This window comes from Eubalaena glacialis, chromosome 1 (genome assembly GCF_028564815.1).
Source record: "Eubalaena glacialis isolate mEubGla1 chromosome 1, mEubGla1.1.hap2.+ XY, whole genome shotgun sequence".
In the NCBI taxonomy this organism is placed as follows: Eukaryota; Metazoa; Chordata; class Mammalia; order Artiodactyla; family Balaenidae; genus Eubalaena; species Eubalaena glacialis.
The window spans coordinates 39627564-39653140 of NC_083716.1; the positions used below are offsets into that span (position 1 = coordinate 39627564).

The window sequence follows — 25577 nt, forward strand, 5'->3', positions numbered from 1 at the left end:
TACATCGCTTAGTAGGTTGCATTACATGCTTCTCTCTTGAGACGGACTGTGAACTCGTCGGGGGCAGGGACTGTGTTCCATGCATCTCGGTAGTCCAGGTCCCTGGCACATAGTGAGTACATTTTTAGGTTTTTAATAGATCGGTTCAAAATTTACTGAAGTGCATTGTTTGGAAGATTTTTTCACAGAAAGCTTTCACTTTTTTTTTTTTTTTTTTTAAAATAAAGAATATGTTTGCAGCCACCAAATTAAAAAGGTAGAAGCCAGTGCCCTCTCTAAGTGGGCAGGGAAGATGAGGAACCTAGGAATGTAGTATCATGAGTAGGAAGAATGAGTGGGAGAGGGGAGGGCCTGGAGATAGGGAACCAGGGTAGGAATCTTCTGGGGGAGTTCATTAGGGTCTAATAAATAAACGTCTGGACTAGCCCAGTTATCCTGAGTGCTATCTTCTCAGAATCCCTGTGGTTTGTCATTTTGGCTCAAACTAGGGAAAAGCGGGGCCTCTGAAAAGAACATCCCCTGGCAACTAAAAATACTATACACTGATTATACAGAAATAGAAAATAAAGCAATTCCTGGTATGCCATCAGCTTTGGATCATTGACTTTTTTCTCCCAATATTTTAAGATAATATTGTAATCTTTAATATTGTAATAATATCTGTAATCTCATAGAGATTTTAAATTCAGTTTAATTATCCTGTTTTCTACACTGAGTCCACTACTGTCCTGACTCATGTGATGGTTTATGATAACAGTAAATTTGCACCCTAGCATAAAGTAAGCATTCGATAAATGTTTGTTCACCAAGTGAATGGCTATATGGTTAGGAATCATAATTTAAAGGCTTCAGCTATTTTTCATAGCATGAAACCATTGCAGAGAGCTCTGATCTAAACCGGTGTATTTCATTATCTGTATTATGTCCTATAGCAGTATTCGTTTACTTATAGCTGCTGACAGTGGTTAGGCCTTATCTCTTTCCTTCACAGCTGCTGCATAAGGTAGGTATTATTATTCCCAGTCATGAGTAGACTTGCTGCTGCTTCCATGTAATGGCCAGACGTTCAAAGACGAGTACGAGCCGGTCTCTGCCCTAGAGGAGCTCAAGACCTAGAATGTAGGTCCATTTCAGTGGAACTAATCCTGTCTTCAAGGAGGCCTCTGCCAGGGGCCTTAGGGTGAGCAGGACTTGCCAGGGAACGGGAGTGGGGCCTACACGAGGCATTCTAGGCCGGGTTCACAGCCCCTGTGAAGACTTGGAGCCCTGAAACAGCCTGACACTTTGGGGTTCCTTGAGTCACTGAGGGAGACCAGAATACAGAGGCTGGAAGAGTGGTCTCATGTAGGAGCGTGATGTTGTCGCAGGGGCGGGTGGAGGTTTAAATAACGTTATCCTATCTTTATGCTACGAAACTTTGATGGCAGGGAGGATCTGATATCTCCCTGGATTGTAATAACCCACTGGATTGTAATAACCCACGTGATCCCTTCTGAAGACCAGGGTGTAGGCAGCGACAGTGGTTCCAAGCAAGAGAGGACATATTCCATTTAGGAGAAGTCTGTGGAATAGAATTGGTGGGATTTGGTGACCACGTTTATGTGAGAAAGTGAGGGAGGGGTGCAGAATGATGACAACCCTTAACCTACAAGAGAGTGCCTCTCCCTAGGGTTCTTTTCCTTCCTCCCACCATACTCCAAAAAAAGTCTTTTTTTTTCATGACGTGGAATTTAACCTTAAAATTGCACAGGTCTAATCTAACCAGGAAATCCTCAAGGGATAACCAGATTTTCTCCCTGAAGTGATTTTCATCTAAGTGGGAGAAGTTTTAATACAATGAAAAATCATAGTGCTTCTTACTTTCTGCCCTTCTATGACTGTTATTTAGAATTTTATTGTGAAAATAACTTGAAAAGTGAGGAATATGAATGTGGGTTTTTTTCTGTCTTTTTTTTTTTTTTTGCTATGTTTGTTTTCTGAACGGATAACCTCTCCTGATCTTTGGAGCATGGAGTATTCGGCAGATTTGGGCTCAAGCTCTCCATGTGTCAGGGTGCTAGGTGTGGATAACTAAAGACATGTCAGATTATGTGGGCTGGGTACTGGATTCGTGGTTTGCCTATGCTCAACTTACTCCTCACAGCATTAATATTATAAATATCACAGTGATACATTTTATATATATATATATATATATATATATATATTAATTTTTTTTTTTTTTTTTGAGAGGTGAGCAAACAGGATGAGAGAATGTAGGTAGTTTAAGGCCATGCAGCCAGGGACAGAAATGGAAAAATGCAAATTCTTGCTCTTTCTTTCACTTGTGTAGTTTGCCATGGGGCCTGCAGCAGGAACGCTGGTAGATAAAGAGAGTGTGTCAGTCAGTGCAGTCGGGGACCAGATACCATACAGTAGTTTGTACAGGGCAGCAGTTAAATATTGAGAGTTATTAGCTATGACAAGGGGTTGGAGCAGTGATGGCTTGGCTAATAAGAAGTAAACAGAGCTCTAGAGTACAGAAATAATAGATAATAGGGAGCAACCACTGGCCCTTGGGCCCCTGAGGCAAAGGCCACACCTCATACCTGATCCAGACCTTGTTGGAGAGAACGCTCCTGGCTGTGACCCACTGTATGGCAGAGAAATTGCTGTGGTGCCAGGCTGGTGGAACTTGCTGAAAAGGCACCATCCATCCTTTGGGGAATGCTGTGCACAGGGAGATGTGGGCGGGATACTCCACTACAAAAGCGGGAGACGGGTGCCAGCGAAGCTGCTTATATTGCAGGAGGCTGCCAAGGAGCGTGCCAGAACCAGGAGGCACGGGGCCTTCCTCCAGCTGTGTCTTGCCAGCATCTTTTGCTGACAGTGGTTAACAACATCATGCAAGCGAGCAAGTGAAAAAATATCTCAGGGGCCCAGATCCATTTATGCAGATCAGGCAGTAAAGGGTGAACTTATGGCGGACAGACAGTAAATTGATAACTGGCACATGGAGGAAAAAGCTCACCCTTTTCTCAGAACCTTTATTTTTCTTTCATTCAACCAGGCAGTAGCACATGATGTATATATTTTGGAGTGGTTTTTAATTTTTCCCTTGATGGTACTGAATCATTTTCCTCAGACTTTGAACACTATATGGCTTGATTACCTGTGTTTTCCATGTGGTGACTTATCACTAAGGGACTGTTGAAGATGAAGTTTCTTTCATTTTCTTTTTTATTGTTTGCCTCTTAAACCTTAGATAAATACATGGATAATCAGGAATTGGTGCATGCTACATTTATGAAATGCCATCCAACCAGATGACATCCCAGGCTTTTTGTTTAATGCTTGTGAAAATATTTGGTACAACCTAGAATTATAATTGCACATGAAGTAATTCAATTTGAGATTTATCTCTGACGCTTTATAAATATTTGCCAAAGGATTTCACAATATAATATATAGGGTTATGGTTTTATTTGTATGTAGTGGTTGTTTGCTAGTGCATTTCTTTACTGCTTTCTTGTGAATTTGGAAGAATAGACCTTCCAGAAGAGCTTTTTAAAGATTTTTCCCTCCGGGTTGTTTTCTGCATTCCACAGCTCTGAACTGCTAGATTTCATAGCAGTTTCTTGCTCCCTAACACCATGCAATGCATAATTTATCACTTTGTTTAAAACATTAGAAAGGGACAGGTACTCAGCCTTGACCTTGAACCCAAGTTGATAACTTGATCTGTCTGTGCTGCCTTCTTTTTCTCTACTTCATTTCTTATTTTGAGTTTTTCTTCCTTTGAACTCTCCTGAAAAACCTTTAGCTCATTAAATATATTTTGGGAGGTTCAGATGTTTTAAAGGCTTATAGCTTTAACATTTTTTTAAATTAGATTTCAAATGTAAAGAGAGAGAACAGTCCATAATCTTACATTCAGGTAACCCATGATGACGTTGAAAATAAATAAAAAACAGTGTGTGTACATGGCTAACATACAAATGGTATCAAAAGGTACAAAAAGAGAAGTAAAAGCCTCTCCTCAAATGTGACTATTGTTACATTTTTTGTGATTTCTTCCAGGAAAAAAAATGTTTTGGGCATATATCTGCATCTTTCTGACTCTCTGCTTTTTACATTTTTTTAATAAAGGGATTCAGTTGTACATATTTTCTATAGCCTTTTTTTTGTACTTTTCCTAATACTTTTTTAGAGCTCTTTCCCGTCAACACACAGATCTTCCTTATTTACTTTAATATGATATGTACAAGATTTCATTATTTCATCCACATTATGGACGTGTAGTAATTGATTTTACCTTTGTTTTCTGGCTAGTTTAGTAATTGCCAAGTATTTGTGGGGAGGAATGGTAGTTACCTACTGGAGTTATTATAGTTCGCCTTTTTGTAAATAAACCTCCTGATGATATATCAGTAGGTTACATTCCTAGCAGTGAGATGGCTAAGTCAGAGGATGCGTGCATCTTTAACTTTGGTAAGCATTTCCAGATTGTACTCTCGAAGGGCTACACAGATTGGTTTTCTCTTCCCAAGGTTGTGTCTTTCCCACACCCCCATCACCACTGTAAGTCACGAGGCTTTAACATTTTTGCCAATCTGATAAGTTAAAAATGTTATCTCTTTGTTTTCACTTGCTTATCTTTTTTTTTTTTTTTTTTTTTTAAATTTTTTTTTTTATTGTAATTGATTTATGTAATGCATTCTTTTTTTTTAAAATTAATTTTGTAAGTGAAATAGGGAGCATTTTTTTTCTTTTTTTTTAAATTTTATTTATTTATTTTATTTATGGCTGTGTTGGGTCTTCGTTTCTGTGCAAGGGCTTTCTCCAGCTGTGGCAAGCGGGGGCCACTCCTCCTCGCGGTGCGCAGGCCTCTCACCATCGCGGCCTCTCTCGTTGCGGAGCACAGGCTCCAGACGCGCAGGCTCAGCAATTGTGGCTCACGGGCCCAGCCGCTCCGCGGCATGTGGGATCTTCCCAGACCAGGGCTCGAACCCGTGTCCCCTGCATTAGCAGGCAGATTCTCAACCACTGCGCCACCAGGGAAGCCCCCACTTGCTTATCTTTAATAACAGGTTTCGTATCTTTCTATAGGTTCCTTGGGCATTCATATTTCTTTTTGTAAATTGTCTGCTCCTATGCTTTACTGTGTACTGTCTTCTTCCTCTTCTCCTTCCTCTTTCTTTTTGCTCCTTTTCTTCCCTGCAGGGTTCTTTGTCTTTATCATATTGACTTATATGAGCTCATTTTAAATTAGGGAAATTAGTCCTTTCATATATGTATTGCAAATATTTTTTCCCATGTTATATATCCTGTCTTTCACTGTTCATTGAAAATATTGTTATTCTGGTGTAAGGAATATAAAACATGTTCTCTTTTAAAAAAGAAATGAAAGGAGGTTGGGGGTTAAGAAAAGTTGGCCACACTATCTGCTGTTTTTGAGGCCTGGTAGTTGTAGTTTGGGACCAAAGTTATTTCCATGAATCCTAGTGTCTCTCATAGCCCTGGAGACCCCATACCGTCTTATTTACACCAAGACCACTGATACCAACCTCCTCTTTCTTTGTGTTCACATGGTTACCTGTCTGGACCGGCCAGTCAGAGATATTTATAACTATTCTCTTGTGACTAGAGTGTTGCTAAAACAATATTTTTTTAAAATTCAATTTTAAAATAATGAATAGATCAAGAGTGGCTATCCCTCCACATTTCTTCAAAGGACGGACTTCTCATCTGAACATTTAAACTTTAAGATTCTCGTTAACAAAAATTGACTGTATAAAAGCACGTTACGGGCTTCCCTGGTGGCGCAGTGGTTGAGAATCTGCCTGCCAATGCAGGGGACACGGGTTCGAGCCCTGGTCTGGGAGGATCCCACGTGCCGCGGAGCAACTAGGCCCGTGAGCCACAACTACTGAGCCTGCGCGTCTGGAGCCAACAAGAGAGGCCGCTATAATGAAGAGGCCCGCGTGCCGCGATGAAGAGTGGCCCCCGCTTGCCGCAACTAGAGAAAGCCCTCGCACAGAAACGAAGACCCAACACAGCCAAAAATAAATAAATAAATAAATAAATAAGATTACTATTTTTAAAAAAAAAAGCACGTTACGTATACTGTAAACTATGACCCAGCCTAAATCCAAGGAAAAGATTTGACTAGTTCTTTCCCAGAGAAGATTTTAAGGATTTCCTGAAATTTCGTATAATCTATATTCATGTACTTATTCATACATACGGAAAGCCTTTTAATGGTATCCTATAAAGGGCAATATTATGGTACAGTATTTTCCTGGTTTGACCTACAGTCCTGCTCTCTGAAAATAACAATAAATCTTAATTTCCAATAGGATCCTGGCCTCTTTTTCATGCCATTTGACCTGAGATGAGGTGTCTAATGGCTTTGTTTACTCTTCATAGTTCTATGAAGGCAGTTGATTCCGTTAAGTTGAATTTACTGAAATAAGGCCCTTATAATAGGAAGATGGATTTATTTTTGAGAAAGGTAATGCTAAGCTTTGACTTCTGCAACTATTCAGTAACATTCAGTGCAAAAATAATTGGACATCAGAACATTAGAGAACCAGCCATTGTTATTTTGAATGATCATGGTGCTTGTTAAGCCTTCGTTTCAATGCAGACTGCTGAAATAATTGATGATGTCATTAATTAGTTTCGACCAGATAAATTTTTGGTAGTTTGGTAATGGCACCTTTCTAAACAGGATATCAAAATGAAAGATAAATGGAGATGTTTAAAAATGCCTAGATGTGTCAAAGGAAAGCTCACAAATGATTTCTTAGGCACAATAGTTTTGTACCACTTTAGTCCACCTTGCATCCTTAGCTTTAGCTTATAAATCAAGTTGACTAAATAAGGCTGACAGAAATTCATTTGTGAATTTGTCTTTGACATCTTATACAGGAGGATAAATGAATAAGACGAATGGAATCTACTTTGAAGAATGAGTTTCTAAAAGCAGGAGTGTCTGTCATTAGTTCCACTCAGTGAGGGCGGGTCTGCAGGTGAGATACTGGTGCCTTGTCGAAAGGCTCCAAGCCGGGCCTGGAGAAACTAAGCAAATGAAAAATAAAATGCTAATATCAACAGTGACCGTTGTAAAAAAAAAATAGATACTTCAAGAAAATACAGGACCTTTTGTGGGGTATTTTTGATTAGGTGGTATAAATTTTCAGTGGTGTGTAGACTTTTTGGAGGAATGCTTTGCAGTTGAAATGAAAAGTGTGAACCACTTGAGAATAAAACTAGTAGGCTTTACAGTGAGTGGGAAAGCAGAGGCTTTGGAAATGAAGTTTCCGCATTTGGTTCTCATGCTGCCGCTCACGGGTGTTCCCGAATAAGGAATACACGCTCTCCGAGCCCCAGTTTTTTTAATTTGTAAAAGCGGAGATTAAAATACCTACCTCGAAGAGTTTTGAGAGAAATAGATGAATTTGGTAGATAATAATCGCTCGACAAATATGTGTCCTCCCTTTAAGGAGGTTTCTGGTATTGTGCAGATGGAGAGGGCAGCTGTTGATAAAGATCTCCGGCATCGCTGATGTTGAAAGTACCTCTTACAACATCAGGTATGGGAAATGGGGCCAGTTTAGAACTTGCTGTTTTTCAGGAAGGCAGAGAGATGTGCTCTTAGAATGTGACAATTAATGATTTTTCCCATTGCTGGCTCAAGTGTCACATAATTGACCCTGGTTTATGTTGTATGTCTCGAGATGTGGCCACAAGTCCCACTGAGGTCAGTTATAGGTGTAAGTATTTATATTGGAGCGTTTGTGTTTCTGGAGTCCTCTGCCGTTGGTCTGGTCACACACGTTAATTATCGCCACCGGGAGACAGTGACGTTCCATTGGCGGTGGCTGCATTATGAATTGGCCACCACACACTGAGCCAGAGCACTTGGGAGCTTCCCGTCCAGGTACCCTCTGGCCTCGGTGTAGCTCACAGGGAGGTCAGTTACATCATTATTGGTCATAAGACAGGCTCTGATGACTGTCCAGACTTTGATCAGTGCCTGGTGCATCCTGCTCCCATACTCATATTGAATATACTTGAGGCAATGGAACAAAAGGTCAGTGCATGTGATTTTATACTTCTTTCTTTTTCCCCACAAAAGTAAAGTTTCTCTTCATGTTTTTTTTTTTTCTTACTAATAATGTACTGATATACATGCTGATGAGCACTAACTGGGAATACTTATTATGTACTACTCTCTAAGTGCCTTGTATATATGATATACTGAGTTAATCCTCATAAGCTATGGTGTAGGTGCTATTATTATCCTCGGTTTACGGAGACAAAAAGCTGTGGCGCAGAGTGGTTGAGTAATTTGCTCAAGATCTCACAGCAGTAAACAGAAGGGCCAGGATTTAAATCTGGGTCATCTCTTGACTACTACTATACCAGCCTTCCTCCCCTGTAACAAAATAAAGACAGTTACAAAGAACATTAAAAAAAATATATAAATCCCATCTATCCAATGACAACCATTCTCAGCACTTCAGTGCACTTACTTCCAAATCTCTTCCTTGAACTTTGATGGAAAATCCTCTCTTCCCATTTCTACTTCCAAGGGCTAATGAAACATTGTAAACAGCTTGGTATGTATTTTCCCAAATATACATGGAAACACACGCACATGCATAGATAATCTACACCCGTTTCTTAATGTCCTACCATATGCATTGTTCTGCGAGGCATTTTTTCACTCAGGATATGCTGGACATATTTCTATATGTATTGTATATAATCTAACACATATATTTCGATCGTCTATTTAGTATGGATTGCACTACTTTCAGAGGATGACTGCACCATAATTTCTTCCAGTGTACCACTTTCATTGATGGACATTTAGATTGTTGTCCCATTTTGCCTACACCATTTATAGTAGCTGCATATATTTTACTGTATGAAAGTACTATAATCTAACTAATTTTCCTCTTATGAGATTCAGGTTGTTAGAAGGTACTAGGATGAACATTCTCACAAATGAGGATGTGAGTACATCCTTACTTAGTTACTTCCCAGCCCCAACCAAAATGCCAAGACCAAATGATCACCCAATCACTTTAAAAAAAAAAAAAAAAAAAGGAAAAGAAACGTTATTGAGGTATACCTTACCTACTGTAAAATTCACCTCTTTTAAGTGCACGGTTCAGAGATTTTAAAAATTTACCAAGTTAAGCAACCAGCACCATAAACCAGTTATAGAACATTTTTATCAGTCCAGTGAGATCCCTCTTGCCCTTTTACAGTTAATCCCTATTCTCAGCCCCAGCCCCAGGCAACCACTAATCTACTTTCTGTCTCTACAGATTGGTCTTCTCTGGACATTTCATATACCCTATCACTTTTAAGAATTTAATATCCATGAGTAGTATTTCTTTTCTTATTCTTTTGATTTTGGCTCACATAAAACTCCTGGCTAGAATTGTTCATTATATTAGGGCTTAGTTCTGTCTTGAATAATACAAAGAATTATCATCATCATTATTATCATCATCATCGTCATTTTTTTAAAAAATATTTATTTATTTATTTGGCTTCGTCGGGTCTTAGTTGCAGCACGTGGGCTCTTCGTTGTGTTCCGTGGGCTTCTCTCTAGTTGTGGTGTGCGGGCTCCAGAGCACGTGGGCTCAGTAGTTACAGCGCGTGGGCTTAGTTGCCCCATGGCATGTGGGATCTTAGTTCCCCGACCAGGGATCGAACCTACGTCCCCTACATTGGAAGACGGATTCTTAACCACTGGACCACCAGGGAAGGCCCCATCATTATTATTATTATTATAAATTTTTGTCTTCTGTTCCACAGAGACAAACTGCAGTTGTTAGGGTTCCTCAGTAATGCTTGCCATATCAAAAGAGAACTGTTGGGTGGTTTTCAGCTTGTTTAATTTCTTCATGTGGTGGCTTGATAGTAATGGGGATTCTTGACTTAGTTTGATTGAGAATATGTGCAGGTTTCACAGAAGACATGTTACCAAGACACGGCAAGAACTTACCAGAACCTCACCTTTGAGAAGTGATACCAAAAAGTTCTCAGTCGTGATATCCCAAACCAGTTTTGGGTGCTAATTGTTACGTTCAAATTGCTTAGAAAAGTCGTGCAACCCGTTTGGACTAAAAACTCTGTAGTGTTAAAATAATTTAAAAATTTTAAAAGTTAAAGTTGCTATTAAATTGATTTTATAAACTATTTTGAATTAAAAGCTGATAATTTAAAATTTAGGATAATTTCAATATTTAATATTTCAATATCTGATAGTTCCTGTAAATATTTTAGATGCCTGCTCCCTGCATTTGTAGAGCTGTGAAGAATCTGATTATTTTTATATCATCTGTTTTGGGGTTTCCATTTGAAGTGCATACATATTTATTTTTAATTCTTATTTCAAGTAATTATTATTGCCCAAAGACCTTTATTTTTTAAGAAGCTCAGAGAGAGTAGAGAAATAACCAACAAGTCTGCCTCTTTTATTAATGAGAAAAAAAATGCAGTATGATATTAACTGTATTCTAAAATATTTGTTAGCACACCAGAGCACAAAGTCCAGGTGTGGGGTTATTTCTGTGTGTAGTCTTTTGAAATGTATCTAGTACATAGTAGAGTTACTCCCAAGTTATACACTGAAGAGAAGTGAAATGATTCAGCATCACAGTTCTCAGATGCCACTTCTTGAGGTGGATTTCATCACCATCATCCTTCCATAGGCCCAAAACTCATTTGTTTTTAGTGGCTTCTTTATGATTAACATACGATTAACATATGTGGAAGAGAAAAGCTTTTTCTTTAAAGGAAATAACTGATTTATCTTGAATACCTTTGAAACCTGAACGGTTGCTTAGGTAACAGCTGTTGCATTTTATGATCTTTGGCAAATGGGAAAGGCAGCTTTCTCAACTTGTGTTTGTCTTCCAAAGAGAAAATCAAAGCAATGTAGAGTAGTTGATGCTTACCCAGAAAAGATAACTCATGTGCACAGAGGCAAAGAGTTGTAGAAATCTAAATAAACCCAGACACTTTGTTCTTCAGAACTTTTAGAAATTGATTTTCTCTTTCACGGAAGGGAGAGTAAGCTGTAATCAGAAGTGTGTGTCGTTGGAATGTTGTTAAACATAAGCTAGCTGTGTCCCCTTTTCTCTCCTTTCTCCTTTGGTTTGGTGTCATGGCCGTCTCCTTTCATTTATGAACTAGACCAGGCCACTCCCATACTTAATCTTTCCTGTACTCTTCAGTGCCTTCATCTTGATTTACTGTGTGTGTGTATGATTCAAGATGCAAGATCCTTCTCTTGAACTGGGTAGTGACAGTAGAAACAGACACTGCCCATGACCACGTATCCTACCTGGTACCCACAGAACACCCCACCCTGAGTGAGCTCTCATCTAGGTGTTTGCTGTTTGCAAAGAGCGTACAGTTTGGATCTCTAAATCTAGCAACTACATCAGAGATCTTAGATGATCAGATTCACTGCAAGAGAATGGGTTGGGAGTATTGATGTAAAGAGGATAAACTGACTATTTTCTGGGGGTTTTTGTTTGTTTGTTTGTTACTGCCTTTGATCTTACAGTACATTAATTTTGAGTAAATTTAATAAATCAACCGATGTTCACATTTTGAGTGCCCCATATTTTCACAAAAGTGTGCATTTATTTACAAGTGTGTATCTTGTAAATAATGTTACCTTGCCCTATACAGCTTTCTTCATAACAGAGCCCCTGAGCTGTTGCTTAGGGAATCATTGAGGTGTGGGAACCCAGATACTTCTAAGAGAATCTTTGGGTTCTTAAATTGGGGGAGGCACGATGTGAAAAATAATACCATTTGGAGGATGTGGTACGTGGTGGGGTCGGATGTGAGGAAGTAGACTGCTAAAGGCAACCATGATTGATTGAGCACCTACTGTATGCCTGGACTGTGCTAGGTTCTTTGCAACTCTTTATTTCATGTAATCCTGTGAAGTAGGTGGTGTTATCCTTATTTTTATATACAGGGAAACTGGCTTGGAAAGGTTGTTAATTTTCCCAAAGTCACAGATGGAGTTTAAATCTAGTTCTTACTACTTTTTAACTCATTTGCTTTCAGACTGACCTGTTCCTTGCTATCTCTGGTTCCAAAATATCTCCCCCTCTACAGTCCTGTGTTTTTTGTTTTTGTTTTTTTTTTACTTCCTTTTTGTATACTCTTAAACTGCTACCACTTATGGATAGATCTTCTGAAATGCAAACATCCTGGGGAAAAGAAACACCTTTGTAGTGTAAGTTGACCTTTGCCTTACTTTGCTCAGCTCCTAGCTGAGCATACTAGGACTTGAGATAAAGGCGGTTGTAAATGCAAAGGAGAGAAGAGAAGAGGCAGTGTTTAACCTGGGCCACCAGGCAGGCAGCCCTGGGAGCCTCCTTTGCAGAGCCTAGGGAAGTGCAGACTCCAGAGAACATGACCACTGAAAGGGGGGTGAGATTTCATCAAGGCAAACTGTCTCCCTTTCATTTTTGTTCAAGTTCTTTATCAAGGAAAGAAGGAAATAGAGGGGGAGAGTCCAGACCTTGGTTTAGTTCCTTAGAGAAAGCTTTGTCAAATACAAATACAATTAGGACCCCTAGTTGGATGATTAATCATTTGAGAGTGGAAATAATGAAAAATGACACATGCCCACCATAAACATTTTATTAAACTTAGAAATATCAACGCTCAGAATTGGTTAGTCTTTCATTTAGTGTCAAGAGTGTTTCTTTGGATATGGGTTCTCTGTTTTGTGTTCCATAATTGTCTTTCCCTCACAAATCATAGTCACGGCGCACCATCGGTGATGTCCAGTCTTTATTTCTTTAAATCCAGAACATCAAAACTTTCAAAGCAGCTCAGTACTGAATCCATCTAGATATTGAGAAGTCATGTTTTCCCCTTAGAATATTAACATTATCTCGAATACACCTAATTTTTCAGCATTTTTAGCTATTTTCATTTGTCAAGTGTTTCTAAAGCATTCAATTTAGTTTTATAGAAACAACAGGTCACTTTTTTTCAGATTCTATATATTTCAGATATTATTACTTAATATTTTGTTAAATTATGTAATAACAGAACCAAGTACAAGCTGCACAAACAAGTTGAGAGCAAATGTAACTTAAGTCTTGATAAGCATTGCACGTCGACCAGTGGGAACAGAGTTGTCAGGCTTGTCTTAGCTAATTCCAGTCAGTGGCAGTGACTGGTTACTTAGCCATCCACATGCTTTTGTGTGTTGTGAGGGAGGGGTTAATCTAGTCCCAGATTGGTGAAGGTATCCAGGGGACCCCACCAACCCGTTACTATGCTTTTTACTATGAATTGCATCTCGAGTTGTAAAAATTCAATATACTAATCATAACAGTAACCCATGAAGGCATTTTTTGGTATCTAATCACAAAAAAGTAGCCATGTGGCTAGAGAGAGCAGGGCATGGAGTTTGCCATCACCTCAAGGTTTGCTGTCTCTTGATATCCCTGGATTCAAGGGATAAGCTCATGAGTTAGATGTGAGCCGAAACTCCCAGCTCACTCAAGTGCTTCAGCCAGGCTCATCCTGTTACATAAAAGCTAAAAGGAGTCCATGCAGATTACAGTGTTATTCTACATAGGATAATTAGTTCTCAAAGTATAACTAGTTCATGTAGTGATTTGTTAATTTGGTTCATTACTTGATTCACTTTTAAGAAGCAGTCATTAACTTCATTATTTTTACTTTTTAGTTAGGCAGAAAAAATTCATACCAGTCATTACTTGCTAAACCATTTGGTGTTGAATGAAAAGCAAAAACCTAGAAAAAAAGCAACTTTGGCTCTAACAGCCTGAACGTTGGGGTCAAACTTGTCTTGCTTTCCTGCCCCCCAAATTAAATTAGCTATGACTTAAAGCAGAACGTATAGATAGCTATAAAAAACTTGGGGTTTTTTTTGCTGTTTCATGTTTATTTCGCATTACCTCAAATTTATTTTGATTTCCATTTCATAGTGCCTGATAACCAAAATTTGTACAGACCTCTTGAAAGACCACGCCCTCCGAGAAAATCCACACTATTGAAAGTTATGGATAACTGAATGGCAAGAGGAGTTTCTTAGTGGATGTGGTTCTTGATCAAGCCTGGACAAATTCTGCCCTGTCATGTGTCATAAACTATGGTACAGAACGCATCCGAAGTGCCAGGGGAAAACCAGCATTATGCCATCACCCACATTACCATCCCTGACTCTCGTCTCTCTTGAAGAAGGAATTCACGTGGCTGGTGATGGACGTTTTGATTTGGGATCCACGTAACAAACACTTAGACTCGTTAGATATCAGCACTGAATCTTTAGGTTCAGTCCAGTTTTAGATTTGGCTAAGGGATTCCTGGTGGGCACAGCAAAATGAGAAACATCATAAGATTCATATTATCCATAAGATAGGAACTGACCAGTTTTTAAGGAAAGCAAGCTTCTTTTAAAAATTCAGAGAGGAACTTTCCTGGAGATCCAGTGGTTGAGACTCCACGCTTCCACTGCAGGGGGCACAGGGTTCCATCCCTGGTCAGGGAACTAGGATCCCACATGCTGCTCAGTGCAGCCAAAAAAAAAAAAAGTTTCAGAGAGGAAGGATGTGAGAATGGAATGTAAATAATTTTCCCCTTTAACCCAGAGGATTGGCTTACGTGGCAGTTTTCCCCCTGCTTTTGTGTGTCCATGTAGAGAGAGGATATATGACTCAGGGGGCAAAGGTCAAGAGTCTGGACATTTGGGTAATGAGTACCTTGCTCTGGGAAGATGACTGAGCACAGTGTCCCGAGGGCATGTAAGATCAAAAGAATCTCCTTGTTTGGGGGGACCTTTATCAGCTCACCTGCAAGATCTTTTTAAGCTGTACTGTTCAGCCAGTGCTTTTGTTATCTGTATCGTGGATGTCCATACTAATAAAAAACATTTTGCCCAGAGAATCTTTTTTCTTGTTGAGGGACAGATATCAGAAAAGGTCCACAGTCTCTGTAACTATCCCTAGTAATTAGTCTCAGAACTCAGTGCCTTTATCAAAGGGAATTTCTAGAACGGTGTATTATTGCTTAACCCACCGCCTTATCTGCCATTCGTGGAGTTTCTCAGATATTTCCTGACTTTCTTGTCTGCCTCTGGATCAAAAAAGGAAATGTAGAGCCAGTGAGGAAATAGTTAAAAAAAAAAAAAAAAAAAAAAGGAAGAACAGAAAAAGAAACACAGAATAAAGCTTTAGTATGTATCTTTCCAATAAATGGGATGCGGTGTTTAGATTTTTATCATCCATCTAATGTAAGGTGTTCTTGCGTGTCACAGTTTGATCTTTTTGCCTCTTTTTTTTTTTCTCTCCTATTGTTGACTTGACCTGGTTTCTTTATGTAGAGAATCTGGAAATGTTTTCATTCTTTGAGGAATGAGCTATGCGTAAAAGCCCCACTGCCTGTGGGGACTGTAGGGTGGGTAATATTTGGGTGTACTTTCAGGGTCAGGTCTTACCTTGCTCAGGGAATGTTGTATGTGTGGGTAGGTTATTAAAGACATGGTGGTTTCACAATGTATGTGTATATCAACTCATCGTATTGTACAGCTTAAAAAAATTTAAAAAAATTAAGCAGTGGTAGCTCCAGTAGCTGTTGATGAATGCCTGAGGCTTGGTGGAAAGAACTTCTGTTTACTGTGAGTACTGGCTCTCTGATTAGCAGTTGTGTGTTTCATCCCACCACCTAACATTAGATTTTTTAATGTATTTATTTTATTTTTATTTCTTTTTTCTGGGTGCCTTATGTTTTTTGTGTGTGTTCGTGTGTAATTTTCAAAACAAAAATTGGGTTCATACTAAATTATGGCTTAAAAAACATTTTATAATGACAATTTTTGAAAATGTGGAGTGACTAGTAGCACACTCTGTATCCTTATCACCCAGCATTAACAACTATTGGCTTTCTCTGATTCTTGTTCTACCTTTCCCTCTGCCCTACTTTGTTCAGGGTCAGGGGAGGGAGAGAGGGGGCCAAAGTAAATCTCAGACATCATACCATTTCCTTCCCAATGCTTTGTTCTCATGTTTGTTATTCAATTATTTACTTTTTGTCTGTTGACTTTTCTTTCTCTTGTTACTGAAATAACTCTTGGACTGTGCCCTGGTGGAGTTATAAAGGTGCACTCTTCTGGAAGCATTGTCCTCTGCATGGTGCTTGATGGGCTGGTCTTCAGGGATCCTGAGGAGGACAGCCCTGCTGGTGTGAAGTTCATGGTCCAGTTACTAATAGAACCCAGAGGTATGACTGCTGCCTCCTTAGCCTGTAGAGTCAGGTGTAAGGCTAGGCCTTCATTGAGTGATGTTATGTTTAGAAGAAGTAGACCCAAATCTAAGTCATAATGATTTGTATTATTTATTGAACTCATACAGAAACCATAGCTTTGGATAAAACTGTCTAAAGGATTGTGTCTAGATCCTATTTTGTTTCTGTAGTCACCTAGACAGGAAACTGTTGATATTACAATTTAATCATTTATAAATTTGCCATCCTTTGGGTAATATAATAATCTGTGCAGCATTTCATGGTTTTGAAAGGTTTGTCATATTCAAGTCCAACAATAGCATTGTGAGGGAGGAAAGATATTAAATTTCTGCCCAATTAATTCAAAAGAGAAGTTGAAAGATGGGAGGGGGTAGTCATTGACTTGACTTTAGGTCTTATGTCTCCTAGTCTAGAAGTCTTTCTGCTTTGGATGGTTTTTGAGTTGCTTTAGAATGTGTTGTGAAATTGGAACTTGCCTTTTCCTTTATACTTGAACATTTTTGTATCAAATGTTTGGGAAATTCACACCACCTCGGATAAGGTCTTGGAGATGCTTGGGGAAGACTGTCCTCTTATTGGGTCTTATTCCAAGGCGGGGCCAGGGCAGCAAGCACAGTGCTTTTGGAGCTGATTCCTAACACCACGGTCTCTCCCCCATGACACTGGTTTTCACCTCTCTCTAGTGCTATCCCAGACCCATACCCAGACCATGACCATCACCATCTTTGCCTTCATGCACTGGTTACTTTTGTGACAGAGTGGAATTAATTTGATCCTAAAATCTCTGAAATTTTCCCTGGGGACTAGAGATACTTGATCCAGTAGAGAAATTGTTTGGACATTCCTTCACCCCTGTAGGAATTTGTACAGGCATCAAATTTCCCAGTTCCTCTTAAAACATCTAGACATGGATATTCTGTTGGCTTAAATTCCCTGAGGGAATAGAGTGATTCTTCAGAGCTGATGCTTCAGGAAATTTTTATAGTAGCAATCTAAAAATGTATATACTTGTTTCTCCCAGAGATACTTTCTTTTCTTTCACCAGTTAAAATTGGTTTCCTGCTGAAGTGTCTTGTCTGCTGCAGGTGTCTTTTGTAAAACATGATTTATGCATTTGATTTATGGACATTACACATATATAAAGTATCAAGTCTTCTGAGTAAGAATTGAACATAATTTCAGTGCAGATATTTTAACCGATGTTTATTATTCAAGGAATTCTTTGTGTAAAATAGGATAATCTGATTTTAATATGAAGTTGCTTTGAAAAAATTAAGGGAAAGCCAAGCCAGCTAAAATCAGGAGGATGTGTATTATGGAAGATGTTAAACAATAGGCAGTACTGTTTTCAAACGTTTTTTTGTTTGTTTTTTTAACATCTTTATTGGAGTATAATTGCTTTACTGTGTTGTATTAGTTTCTGCAATATAACAAAGTGAATCAGCTATATGTATACATATATCCCCATATCCTCTCCCTCTCACTCTCCCTGTCCCATCCCTCTAGGTGGTCACAAAGCACTGAGCTGATCTCCCCGTGCGATGCAGCTGCTTCCCACTAGCTATCTATTTTACATTTGGTAGTATATATATGTCAGTGCTACTTTCTCACTTTGTCCCACCTTACCCTTCCCCCTCCCTGTGTCCTCAAGTCCATTCTCTACATCTGTGTCTTTATTCCTGTCCTGCCCCGAGGTTCAGCAGACCTTTTTTTTTTTTTTTTTTAGATTCCATATATATGTGTTAGCATACGGTATTTGTTTTTCTCTTTCTGGCTTACTTCAATCTGTATGACAGACTCTAGGTCCATCCACCTCACTACAAATATCAAACATTGTTAATCAAAACAGTTGGTTAACCACATGTTGTCATACCAAGGTTCTGGTCTTATCAAATAAATAAAAGACACAGATGTGCAATGAGTGCATTAACCAATATGCAAATGGTGCAGCCAAAATAATTACTAAAGTGCTTACAAACAGTTTTGTTTCTAAAAACAAAAAGCTTCATACAAAGTCTAATGAGATACAGGGCTTGTTAGAGGTTTTATGTTTTGTGGGCATAGCTGGACTAAGCAGCTCTGCAAATGGGCGTGAGCCTCCAGACCCAGACGAGCTATGGGAGGGCTTTTGTTTGGGGGAGCCGGTAGTAGCTGTGTGCATGTTGGGTGGAGGTGGGGAGAAAGACACACAGGAAGACTTCAGTCAAACCTTAGGCTCTCACTGAGAAACTGCTCTCACAGCCTGGTCTCAGCTTTGCTAGTCTTTGCCGTGTGATCTTGGGTAAAGCACTTGCTTTGATGACCCCAGTTTGTTTAGAATTTGAAGATTCAGCTAGAATCTAATTTTACAATCGGGGTGCTTGAATTCCCCCATATGTGAGGTAGTAGGTCAAGAGGTGTGAAGTAACATGATAAACACATATTTCTTAAAGATTTGGGCAAAGAAAGTGGTTTTTGTATGAATATAACCATTATTATAGAGAATACAAAAATACAAAATTTACATGTAATTTTAAGGTCAACTAAACATAAAAAATTGTCCTTCTTAAAAAGTCTATGCATCCAGACTTTTGAGTGGCTATGTTTATCCTCTGTCTGCCCACAGGAGTCTTGGGAGAAAATGTTCAGAATGGTGGTTGATATCTTTGCCAGTTGCTAGATGCAATCTAAAATCTTCTTTCACTCTTAATTTATATTTACTGTTCCTCTTATAAGAGCCAATCATGGTCACTTCCCTTGTCAGTAATCAAGTGTTTTTGTTCTTTTGTCCTTGTATGCAGTAGGTGACTTAGAACAGGGTGTGTCCTGTGAGCAGAGTAATTCCTATTATATTGGAAGAGATAGTCTCATTTGTTTCATTCATTCTGTAATATCCATGGAGTGCCAGCTCTATGCTAGGCACTGTTTTGGGCTTTTAATAAGTCCATTTTCTCTGTTTCAGTATTTAACTCTGCTAATATTTTGAGTAGATAATATATTCACATGGTTCCATGTTCAAATGGTAAGAAAGGATGTACAGTGACAAGTATACTTCTCATCCTTGCTACCCATCTCCACTCCCTGGAGTCAGTTCATATTGACTACTTTGAAGCTTTCAAGTCATATTTTATGTATATATTAGCAAATATGTATATATCTCCTTCCTTCCCTCTCTTTTAGACCCATGGTATTATACAGTACGTGTGAATCTGCTCCCTTGCTTTTTTCATTTAACAATTATATTTGCATTTTTTTAAAGTCCTGAAGCATGTACATCAGACTGTTAGCACTAGTTGTCTCTAAAGGATGGAGTTGAGGAAGCTTGCTTGCCCTCCCTTCCCTGCTCCCTCCCTCCCTCCCTCCCTCCCTCCCTCCCTCCCTCCCTCTCTCTCTCTCTCCCTCTCTCCCTGTCTCCCTCTCTCCCTCTCTCCCTCTCTCCCTCTCTCCCTCTCTCCCTCTCTCCCTCTCTTCCTTCCTTCCAGTCTAACTTGAATGTACTTCTGTATCATTTGAATCTTTTATAAGGAGAATATATTGTTTTTGTAGTAAGGGGGAAAGTCCTTTTTGAAGAAAGAAAGAAATACCTTTGCCTAAGTGGTTGAGGAAAGTGAAACTGTGTGGAACTTCCTTCTCTAGGAAATTTACCCCCTGATGTGACCCACTGCCTTGTAGACGTGATTTGTGTTGAGGAACTGTCTCTGTGGTACACGCAGGTGGCGCCCTGGAGCGCGAGGGGCACTCCAGGAAGGAGGACCGTGTCCGCAGCTCAGGCTCCGCGAGAGCCCTGATGTTGTCTCCCAGCTGATGGAGGCAGGCTGGGCAGTGGACGTGTTAGCCTGGGCAGAGGGCGGAGGGCGTGGGAGAGCCTTGCGTTAGTTAGGGGCCTCCGCAGTGGTGGAGTGTTTGACCCAGAAGTACGCTCCTGAAGCCGCGCGGAAAGAAGAGAGACGAATTTGTCGGTAACAGGGCTTGTGGTGACAGTGCACCTCATTTTAAGGAACTGAAAACATGTTCCAGAGTCTTCTCTGGGCTTTACCCCGTGGTTTGAAGGGAAGGGACGGCTTCCCACTAGGAGGCGTACTGCTCAGTAATGGAGCACACAAACTTTGGAGCCCAGTGGAGGAGCCCTGCTCCAGCGTGTGACCTTCAGTGCCTCACCTCACTTCTGGGGCCTAGGTCCTCACCTGTCAATAGGGATTCTTCACCCTTTTCGTAGGATTGCTTTGATTTCAATGAGCTTATAGTGTAAAAAGCTTAGGTCCTGGTAAGCTCTCAGTAATGTTAGCTAGGAGGCGGAGCAGGAGGGTGAGAATGCAAGTGAGTAATGGACCTTCCCTCTCACACGGGGGCCAGAAGTGTGCTGAGAAAAGACCTTGGACTCTTGATCCCGCTTAGTTCTCTGCTTAAACCGCCCTCTGAAAATTCAGTGCTCTTCAAAGTCATTTCTAGATCACTTGAGCCAGTGGTCCTCATCCCGGCCTGGGAGCCAGAGCATCAGTCTCCATCTGGTAGATTGGTTTTTTCAGAGAACTACACATGCATGTTATTTTACCTCTGTGGCATACAGGTTCCCACTTTGGCATAGAGAGAACTTGGTGGGTGGCTGTTAACTTCCTGGACTCTAAGGTACGGATGTCGTAGGGCTTGGCTGGTAATAATAGTATCCTGTAGAAGACTGTTGTATCACATTATTGATTTTCTAGTTATCAATACTTCAACACTTAATGATGCTCTAATGCCTTTGTAATCAACATCTAAGCTCTATGGAGTAATACAGTACATATTTATTACTCTCTCATGTCTATGAATAATAATGTGGTTTTCCAAAGCTGAGGTTAAATCCACAGAGGCTGTGGTGCACTAGTTTTATGATCCTTCATATGGTCTGATGGAGAAGTGTTTAAAATCCAGATCCCCCCAGGATTAATTTTACATTTACTTTATTTTTGGTTTCTTTAGGGTTAGACTTATATTTTAAAAGGAGGGATATATTTTAACTACCGTATGTTACGTGTGTCTTAGAATTGCCCTCCTAGCTGTCTACACCTGAGTATAACAGCTGAGGCAGCCGCAGAAAAAAAAAGTTTGATGTCCTATGTCACAGCCTAAAAATCCCTGCAAGAGATCCCAGCAAGCAGAGGGTAATGATTTTACAAGAGAGAACAAATGAGGGAGAAACCTCCATGGCATATAGCAGGGAATTGGTTCTTGCATCATGGGGTTAACGTGTCAGAAATCAAGCACGAATGCCTTCATGTTCTCTGGCTGTACTTGCAATGCCAGTTTTTGCAATGGAAAGATGAGATGGAGTTAAGAGAGATGTGCTGTTGGCTCTTCCATGCCTTCCCCCCTCATCTGACATCTTTCCAACCTACTCCCACAATGCTCCAACCCACTTTTTTCCCCCAGATCTCATATTTCTTTATCTTAAGCCATAGTGATTATTTTGCAGAAAAAATAGTAACTTACTTAAAAAGTAATAATAGTGATTGATTTCATGGAACATGCATAAATTGCAGGCACTGAGTGCTTTACATATTTCATTTCATCTTCTTAACTTTATAAGAGCTTCTTAACAGCTTTACAGGTAGTTTTGTCTTTACTGGACACTGCGGGAACTGGGGAAGTTAAAAAACTTGTCCATGGTCACATGGCAGGAACCAGTAAAATGGGCATTGGAACCCAAGTCTACCTAATTCCAAAACTTCTGTTCTTAGTTTGGATTTTACCGTAACAATAGCTGCCACTTGTTAAAGACATGTTCCAGAACCACCGCGTACAAAAACAACTTTCTGAGGTTACCAACTTAAACAAGAGATCAGGTTAGCATTACACCCGATATGACATATAAACATCATGTACCCTTTGACACGATGTACTGAATAGCACACAACATCACTTCTGGGTATTCCTGCCAAAAATGTATAACTTTAATCATGAAAACATCTGAGAAACCCAAACTGAGAGACATTCTACAGAATAACTATTATTCTTCAATAGTGTCAAGGTCGTAAAGGCAAGGAAAGATTGGGGAACAGCCATGTATTGGAGGAGATTAAGGAGACACTATAACTAAAAGATTGTGGGAACAGAAAGAGGACATCGGGGAAAATTGGTGAAATTCAAATAAGATCTGTTTTTAAGTTAATAATATTATAACATTGTTAATTTCCTGATTTTGATAACTGTGCTATGGTTATCTAAGTTGTTAACACAGGAGAAATGGGGTGAAGGGTATACCTCAGTTTTCTGTTCTGTTATGGCAGCTTTTATGTAAATCTAAAATTATATCAAAAGAAAAAGAAAAAAATGTTTTAAGCCAGCTGAGATCGATATTAATTCTCATTTTAGAGATGAGGCAACAAGAGATTCAAATGTTAGGTAACTCACCTAAGATCATACAAGTGGTAGTTATTATTAGTGAAGGAAGGAGGAAGAATTTAACCCAGTCTTAGAGATTCCAAAGCTCATTTTAATCACTATGCCGTATGGCTGCCTCATGTTTAAATACGTGTGTTCAAAACATTAGCCCGGAACCAAACTCCATCCCCATTAGACACTCCTTATACTGGGAGAAGAAAAAAAAAAAAAAAAGAATAACAACTTTGTGCCTGTTGAAAAAAAGCAATGTGTATATTTCATTACTATTATTAAATTATATGGTATATTGATACATGTTTTGTGTATATATAGAGCAATATTAATAGAGAATTTTATATTTAAGGCAATTTAAAAATCACATGACGCAGCCAAATCAAAGTTATATAAATTTTTACCAACAAAAATGAAAACTATTCATTATAAAGCTGTTCTGATTTTTTTCAAATAATTTCTACATCCTGCATCTCCAAATTATAAATACCATGCTTCTGTCTCTTCTTGCTACCCGGCTCTCTCAAACTTTTCTCTATAAATATCGTTGGCACAAGTGAAGCTTATACTGTTTAATGCAAAAGATACAAGAAGAAAACCATCTTTTTGTCTTACTAGAAATTGATATTTTGGAAAAATGAGTAGATTGTTTTAAAAGTTCAGGCCAAAGAGGAGAATGCAAAAAAGAAAAAAAAATCATCTATAAAATTTTTAAATCTTGATAAAATATAATTACAATGGAAGTCTTTTTAACTTTAAAAGAAAAGCAGAAGTGGATCATTTGGCTCTGTTCAAGTCTAAATAACTTAGTGATAAATTCTGGAAAATTCTTTGATGTAATAGAATTGTAGCACTATTTCAGTGCTAAAGATCTAACTTGAGATCACTTACTTTCTGAGCCTCACCTGCAAAATGGGTACAATAAACTTACCCAAAATTTTTGCTTCAAGAATTGGATAATTTTATAGTTTATAAAGTACCTTCACATAAGAGATGTAAGCATTCATTTTTTTTAAGTTATTTTTTTCCTTCTTAATAAGAATCTATTGTACTGTTGATTTTAACTCCTGAAGTTAATAACCTGCTTCTGAAGACTTTGACCTTTGTTATTTTGATTTATATGTATTAAGTGTTTCACAGAAATGCAGAAAACAAGTTGCTCTTTGCCAAGGAGTTACACCAACCAGCATACTGTGGTGCTATTTTTAATAGTATGTAATTCCTGTGGCCATTTGATAAAATCAGAAGCTCATAAAATGAAGCCCAGAGTGACAGACCGAGGAAGTTCAGTTTCATGAGACCAGAGCTATTTCCAGGGGTTCTTTGAAAGGAACTCTAACTTGGATCTGTCTGCTAAATTTAGTCTGCCAGCTCCACAGTCACTCCTCTCAGTTTCTGTTGCTAACAGAGGACAAAGGTTGTGTCTGGGGGTTTTCAGCGGGAGGTGGGTGGGGAGAGGGCAAGTGTGTGTGTGTAATTGAGGGAGGGCATCCACTTTTAAAACAGCTATTTATTTATTTATGTTTGTTTATTATAGCCTTGTATTGATTAGAAAAATAATATGTTCATTATAATGAATTTTGAACTGTAAAAAGATAAGTAGAATTGTTAAGTCACCAGAGGTAACTGTCATCAGTTTGGTGTGTAGACCTAAAGTCTTATCTTCTGTGCGTAATGTATTCTATCTGCGATACAGTTATCACAAAACCACGATCATGCCATATATATATACTGAACAGAAACTTGCTTAAAATTTGCAATATAGAATATCACATGCATTTTTCCACATCATTGAACATTTTCCAAGAAGATATAATTTTGTGGAATTACTTATAAGGGTACTGATTCATTTAGTCGCTTTCTTATTGTTGAACTTGTGGACTCCTTTCTTCCCCCTGACATTGGTGCCAACTGAAACCCACAGGTCAAAAGTCAATTAACTGTAATCCCAATTCTTAATTCCCAAGTTTAGTACCGTGTAAAAGCTACCTAATATGAAAGGTATATATATGTGTATCCATCTAACAATCTAATTTTATCTGATAGTTTTAACCTGGTAGTACCAGAGAATTAAAAAGAAGAAGAGGAAGATGAAGACCTGTCTCCTACCCTTGTGCTTTACAGGTGGAGAGCAGGGTTGCCTGAAATGCCACTTTCTTCTTCATCACACTGTACAGCAAAGGGATGTGAACATTTAGCAAGTGATGGGTTAGGATTTCATTCCTTCCTGAACCGCCCCATGTCCCCTTCCACACTGCAGTTAAACCCCTGAAAGGTGGATGGGAAAAAGACAAGAGGCGAAGACAGGTGGCTTCATCAGGGCCACGCAGAGCTGCCTTACCCCACCTGGGCCTGCGGCGGGGCCACTCATGACTCCGTTCAGCTCAGCGGCTGAGCATGGTTGGCTTTTTGTTTTTAACATTTTTAAAAATTTGTGGTAAAACATACATAACATCACTTTTACCATTTTAACCATTTTAAGTGCACAATATAGTGGTATTAAGTATATGCATTTCTTGTACAACCATCACCAGTGTCCATCTCCAGTACTTATCACCCCAAACTAAAGCTCTTTAGTTGTTTTTTAAATGTTAAAATTCAGAACAAAAACAGGTTCCTAGGGGCAAAGCAATTTGATTTGAAGTAAACTGCAAATAGGGATGGAGGAAACTCACGTGAGGACTTTTCCCCGCTGTCCCTTCTCTCTCCACTTCCGATTACTTTCTTAAAGACAAAATCTGTGGTCATGGCAGCACCACGCTTCTGCATAGGTAGTGCTCCCAGAGTCCTTTGCTCTTGTTTGCACCTCAGTACACTTTCCCAGAATGGCTTGTTCAGAACACTCTTCTCAAACTGTTTTGCATACCATGGGTATCAGACAACACTGTTAAAATTCTCAGTTATATATTTGC

General features: G+C 39.2%; 1 protein-coding gene across 20 annotated transcripts in view; it reads left to right on the plus strand.

The window, feature by feature from the left end:
• Positions 1 to 25577, plus strand: part of SGMS1 (sphingomyelin synthase 1) — a 296929-nt gene that overhangs the window by 208579 nt on the left and 62773 nt on the right. The window contains exon 1 of one of the 20 annotated variants that reach the window (XM_061176348.1): positions 16252 to 16290. The exons of the other annotated variants lie outside the window; for them this stretch is intronic. The gene's annotated coding sequence lies outside the window, so the exon portion shown is untranslated. Of the gene's footprint in view, positions 1 to 16251; positions 16291 to 25577 lie in introns of those variants that run through there. 20 annotated transcript variants of the gene reach the window in all.